The sequence below is a fragment of the Tenrec ecaudatus genome, chromosome 13, assembly GCF_050624435.1.
Source record: "Tenrec ecaudatus isolate mTenEca1 chromosome 13, mTenEca1.hap1, whole genome shotgun sequence".
NCBI classification, from domain to species: Eukaryota; Metazoa; Chordata; class Mammalia; order Afrosoricida; family Tenrecidae; genus Tenrec; species Tenrec ecaudatus.
Window position 1 is genome coordinate 68,070,807 of NC_134542.1, and position 6,783 is coordinate 68,077,589.

General features: G+C 41.2%; 1 non-coding gene across 1 annotated transcript; it reads left to right on the plus strand.

The window, feature by feature from the left end:
• The first annotated feature begins 1,058 nt into the window (after positions 1 to 1,058).
• On the plus strand, positions 1,059 to 1,166 carry LOC142425147 (U6 spliceosomal RNA). Its single transcript, XR_012779513.1, has one exon. It is a non-coding gene; the product is annotated as a U6 spliceosomal RNA (small nuclear RNA).
• The last annotated feature ends 5,617 nt before the right edge of the window (positions 1,167 to 6,783 follow it).

Genomic DNA, 6,783 nt, shown 5'->3' on the forward strand with positions numbered 1-6,783 from the left:
TCTGGAAATGCCCTCAGAAGTCACTATTAAAAAAAAAATCATTTTATTGGGGGCTCTTACATATAACAGGCCATACATCCATCATATTAAGTGGATATGTACAGATATCGCACCAATTTCAAAATAGTATCATTTTTTTCTTGGGCCCCTTTGAAGTCACTATGTGTATTGGACCTTTTGAGACTAAGACAAGTGTCTCACTAAGAGGACTCATCTGCAGCCATCCACTGCTCCCAGAGACATGGTTAGACATGTTTCATTTGTACTAACCCCCCACATGTATGAACTGGACCCTAGTAGCAATATTTTTTAAAATTTACTGTTGTATGTGGTGGACTACAACACAGTCGTGAAAATAAATGAGAACTCTATTTGCATGTCATACCACAGATGAGTCTCACAAGTGCAACACTGGTGCAAAGTTGTAAGGTTCAATTTTATTTACTCTGTGATTCCATTGATATAAAGTTCCCAGAGAGGCACAGTGTAACAATAGTGCTCAGATTTGTATTCATAAGTGGCAAAACTAAAAAGAAGAAAATGGAGCCAGCGTTCCCCATAAAGTCACGGGAGAGTTTATCTTTGGGGATGGAGGAGGAAGTAATGGCCCGTGATGGGGAGGCGAAGGAAGAGGCGCTTCTAGGGGTTTAGCAATGTGCCCATTCGGACTGAAGTGGAGTGACAAAAATGTAACTTTCTGATGTCCTACTGGCTTGCATCTTTGGATTTCTGAGGTTTTCTGCATTTTAAGATAAAGTTTAATTAATGGAGCAGGTAAATGTGTACATGAAGCCAAAGGGGAGAAACAGTAGCCACGACGGTTCACACCAAGTGTTTGCCATGGAGTTTCCATTATCCACCCCCACCCCCGAATGATTTTCGGCCCCATGGGCTATACTGCTCATCTTGGCATCATCTTTTTGGTACCGATTTTCTTCCTGTCACTGTCCTTATAGAGATAAGCTTTCAAGTCAATAACACAAGAAGTGCATTTTAATGACATCATTTAAAGTTTAAAAAGTGACCAACAAAAATGTAAGTGTAATAATGGTAACCACTGGTGCTCACTTCGGCCTCACCTGAATTAAACTGGAAAGCTACAGAGAGGTTTAGCCAGGCCCCTGTATAAGGACGATATACCAACTTGTAAAGTGTTTTACTCTGGGGGGCAGGGGGTGGGGTGGGGAGGAGGAGATAAACAGGAGGAAGGAACAAGAGACTGGAGATAATTTCATATTTTTTATAGAGGAAGACAGTACATATCATTGAAAATGATAAACCAGCAGGTAGAAGTGAAAGTACTAGAAGAATTAGAATGAAGGGAGAAAAGAAGGTGGATAGTTTCTTCTGGGGAGAGGCACTAGGGCCAAGGAATGGCACAGAAGATTGCTTTCCATGAGACACCCCTATACTACTTGATCTTTGTTTTTGCATGTGCATGTTACTTTGCTAAATCTAACAAGACACTTAAGTGAGACCAAGTTGCATCATTTTCTTTTCTGTAAAAAAAAAAATTTATTGGGAGTTCTTACAGATATTATGATAATTTATATTTCAATTAGATCAAGCATAATTGTACAATTGCTGCCATCATCAGTTTCAAACATTTTCTTTCTTCTTGAATGCTTTGATATCAGTTCCCCTTTATCCCCTCCCTCCCCCTCCCCCAAGAACCCTTATTATTATATTATATATTATTATTATTTGCCTTATCTTATACCATCCAATGTATCCATTTATCTACAATTTTGTTATTCGTTCCCCTCAAGTGGGTTTACATGATCATCATTGCTATTGGTTCCTCCCCCTTATTTCTCTTCTCAAACCCTCGGGGAATCATTACTCCTGTTACTATTTCTGAAGAATTTATCTATCTTGGATTTCATGCATCAAAACATTGCATCATTTTCATCTACTTGATTTAAGAATTACTTTCTTATGATATTGGTAGGCTAAATGTCTATAGTCTCTCTCACCTACATTTTGGGTGATGGTGAAAACAGCTTCTAAAGAATTATTATAAGCAATAGCTGTACAAATCAGTAATTATTTCAGAACTCTTAAAAGTGATTTTATAATTATTTGTATTTAATTTTAAATGAAATGTTTTCATTGGAAATAAGATACATTTACAACCTATACAGATAAGTATGAAGTCATGAACACTTCTATTTAACAGTTTGAAAAGCAGCTACCATTACATCAAAAGTAGACAATGATAAAGATAATTCACAATACTTCAATATTAACAACATGCTAAAATGTATATTGTAGGTCTTATTTTGTAACATATAAATATGATCTGTGTTTCAGCACAACTTTTTTGAATACCTTGTAAATATTGCCTTTGGGTGGAGATGTGAAAAATAAGTAAAGATGCATGTGGTGGTGAGGTTTTTGTGCCAACTTGGTACCTGTAAGAAGATAGGGGTGAAACCAGCCTATCAATCAAGTTGCAGCCTGGTGACACCTTCTTGGTGATATGGTATTTTTATAAGACAGACACTGATAACTGAGCCCACTCTTGGTCCTTAACCTTCATGTTAGACTGGATGCTGGGTCTCAGGGCTGGGGCTGGCAGCCCATGTGGCCTGTAGACCTGGGAACTACAGCACCCTGCTGTGTTCGGTGGACCTTGGATTCTTATGACTCAGCACCTACTGGCCCGTGAGCTCCCAGCTTCCCACTTCACCTTCCTGTGTCATCTGCTACGTGAGTCTCGAGGGGCCTCCAGGTAACATCTGACCCATGGACTTGAGTTGGATCAGCATGCTCTGCTTTCTTGATATAAGATTCTGTCTTAATATCTACTTCTTTCCTATACATATTTAAGTGCTCTGGTTTTATTTCTGAAGAAAACTCGGCCTAACACAATTGTGTTAGACCGGGTATACTAGAGAAACAAATTCATAGACACTCACATGTGTATAAGAAAGAAGTTTATATACAAGAGCAGTTGAATATTGAGAAAACATCCCAGCCCAGTCCAGTGCAAATCTATATGTCCGATACCAATCTATAAAGTCTGTTTCAGGCTCACGAAACACATGCAATGACGCCAAGTGCAGGACGATCACAGGCCAGTGGGTAGAAAGTCTTTGGATCCAGTGGCATTGTAAGTATCTCAGAGCTGGCAGGGGTCTCCACGTGGCTTCCCCAGTTTCCAGGGCACGGGGTCTATCAGTGTGTCTTGTCATTCGAGTGTCTCTCAGGGAGTGAGCCGAAAGAGAGAGCCTCGCTCACCTCCAAGGAGGAAATTCAGGAATTCCCAGAATTCTCAGTAGAAGGCCATGCCCACACAGAGGCCTCATTAGATATGAACCAATTGACAGACTAGACTCCACCCCTTCACTCTTAATCCTCTCAAATCCCAAATTGACACCAGATTATGTAACTACCACAACAATGCATTTGAAAAAGTTATAGTTGTACTATGTTTTTCTTGTAAGAGGACAATTTCTGAGATCAACACGTACTTTCATCTTACTGAATACCATACTTATTGGTACCTTCCCCTTTAAAGCTCTAGTCTTTTTTGTATTTCCTCAATATCTGGCGACTCTCATGTGTACTCTCCGCCTACGTGTTTGTGTATATAAATGTACTTCCTATCCATTTCCACTCTACCTCTCTCACTTGTTCAGTCTGCATGGCTACCCATGAAGCCACCCATAGGTCATTATTGCAAAATTGTGTGCATAACAGTATTTACTTTGGCTGACTTTAACTCTCGCCTCCCTTCCAGGATCTTCCCCTGCCTTCGTGAGGGTTGGCTGACTTCCCCCTTAATTGTATATTGCCTTCTCCTTCCCCTTAGTTAGTACATACGTATATACCTGCTAGTCAGTCATTTATCTTCTCTTTTCTATGGACAGGATCATATCATCAGCAAACAGACAGAGCTTTGCTTCTTGCCAATGTGATTGGCTTTTATATCCATTTATTGCCTTATAACCCTCATCTGCCACATATTGTCAATTAAGAACAATGTTGAGAGCATCTGTTTAAAAAAATCATACATATCGTTTTGTATATAGTAATTGCTATAGAACATAGTAATTGCAATCTCATATAGTTTTATACACAGTAATTGCTCAAAAATTTGTTTATTGAATCACAGTATGTACTGTAATAGATGGTGTAGCGCCATTATAATAGGAATGGCCAAACCTGGAGTAAAAAGTCACAGCTGAGATTTTCATAAAAATATAAATCATAAATAAGATGTAGCTGTAAGATACATCTGTGTACTTCAATGTAGTCTCTCCATTCATTCTGCATTTACTGGATGCCCACATTGTGCCAGGCCCACAGGACACAAAGATGGACAAAGATATTCCCTTTCAGCTACTCGCAGCCTAATGGAGACCGCAGACCAAGAATGACAAGTGACCAAACAACGTGACATGAACTCTTTGATTGGTCTGATGCTTCTTGCCCCTCTCATTACTGAGAGGTGGGAGTGTCTTCGTGAGGCAGCATGCAGAGGCAAAGGCTGGTTAGTGTGAGAGAGGTCTCTTGGCCTTGTAGAAAGAATCGGAAAGATTTAGGTCTGTCTGTCTACGCTTGGGAAACTATCCTGTTGTTTTAGGTTAAGAGCCCAGGTGGCCCTTTCGGGTAAGTAATGGTCTGCTAACCACAAAGTTAGTGGTTCAAATCCATCAGCCATGCCATGGGAGAAAGCTGAGGCTAGCTGCAGAGCTGCAGAGACCTTATTATGTCGGATCACTAGGAGTCACAGTTCAATTGGCTAGTGTCTTTTTTTTTCTTTTAAGGGACAATGGGAACAACGTAATCATTGTGAGGACGGCACTTTCTTCACTCCAGGTACGGTCAGAGCTGGCCCCTGAAACCAGGCCAAGATCCAAGGAGCCCCCGTGTCAGTGGCCTGACTACGGAAATGGGGTGCAGTCTGTACCGAGCAATACTGTCAGAGGGGGTGATGGCAAGATGACTGCCTGTAAATTTGGCTGTGGCACCTCAGCAGGAATTTAGAGTTTTAAAAATGCAGAAATCCCAGTAGTCAGCCTCAGTGTATCCCTAGGCCCACAGGCTAATGCGCTCAGCTGATTTATTTTGGAACTTTTCATGTGCTCTGGTCGGAGCTGCCATTGTCACTCCGTGACTTTGTCTGCACACGTCACAAGCACTCGCTGTGGTTTTCGTGCTGTGTTTGTCACTGAGTTTGTCATATTTTCTGGCATTTTAGCCACTGTGCTGTAATTACTAATTGTGAATTCTATGCCCCTAGCTCTTCTGGAGAATGCAGTAGTATTTCAGGAAAAGGCGAAGGAAAAAAAAAAAAGACTTCCACTCAGTGATTAGTAATGTTGTAATTAATGATATAATTCAATGTAGAAAGATTTTACAAACACCATTTTGCTGTTGATCTAAGAACTATTACATTTAAGCCATTTACAACTATATTGATCACGTGTTAACGCTGTGATAGAAACTGACATCACGAAAGAGTCTGACCTCGTTTGGGAGGTGGTTGATGAGGAGGGGTGTAACACTCCACCTAGTGACTGCACTGCTTAAGAGGAGCGGCCACCAAGTTAACATGCTAAGTGAAAGGCCGCCCGTTTGAGTTTACTGGAAGGCACCTCAGAAGAAAGGCCTGGGAATCTACTTCTGAAAAATCAGCCACTGAAAGCGTCATAGAGCCCAGTTCTCCACTGAGACACACGGGGTCACCATCAGTGGGAGTCAAGTCAACGGTACTGGGTAAGAGACTTTGGGGCACTCTTAGGATGAAAGACTTCGGAGTGAAAGATTGACCCGGAAAGGTTGAGGGGTGCTGAAAGAGAAGAGAGGAAATGACCGCTTGGGTTTCCACTAGAGCAGATTCTGTGGGAATTGAGGGGGAAATAAAGAAATATAATCAGTGTCATCACTGCCCTGTGATGAGCTTGTGTCACATTCTCAGATGTTGGGAGCATGAATGACAGCTAACACGCAAGTGGAGTTGGGCTCAGCATCTCATGTGATATGCAAAGGAGGAGGTGCCCAGTGCAGGCTGCACAGCTGATGTGAGACGGGAAGGGGAATTCACAACTTGTTCAGGCACAGCGTGTCAAAAGAAACTACAATGAAGGTAGCTCTAAAGCCGTTTCAATACCCCCTGCCCCGCCTCCACCACAGATCACACAATTCAATAGTTCAATCATATTACGAAGAGTTGTACAATCATTACCGTAATCAATTTTAGAACATTTCCCTCTTCCTTGTACAGAAGAACCCCGGAACTTGACACTAATCCCTTTTAGAAGGAGCATCGACATGCGATGCTGATGCTGTTGAGTTCGGAATCAATGTTTCCCATAAGAAATAACTGAAAATGGATTCATCCATTCTCGACCACCAAGTTTTTACCCTAACCTTGCCTTTTCATACAAAACATTACACAGAAATTTCAAAGTAAGTTCAGAGTGAAACAATATAATTGAAACAAGAAACACAACATTAAAAAAGTTTTTAAAAACTACTGTATGACCCATACCTTGAGACTGACGAGGATCTGGATCTGTGGACACGGATGTGGAGAGGAGTCATGGAGAGAGTCGTTGTTTGGGAGGGGAATCCCCTTCCAGCAAATCAACTGGTAGCTGCTTTTCAGGTGTTTTTCCTCCCTTCTTTGCCGTTTTTCACTAGCACCTGGCTGGCTTTTAAAAAAATCTGTCTAATGTGGTCTGCTGCTGGAGTGTCCGTAACTGTTTTCTAAAAGGCTTTTACTAAATGATCATCGACAATATCGATAACACGATTAACCAGTTCCTTATC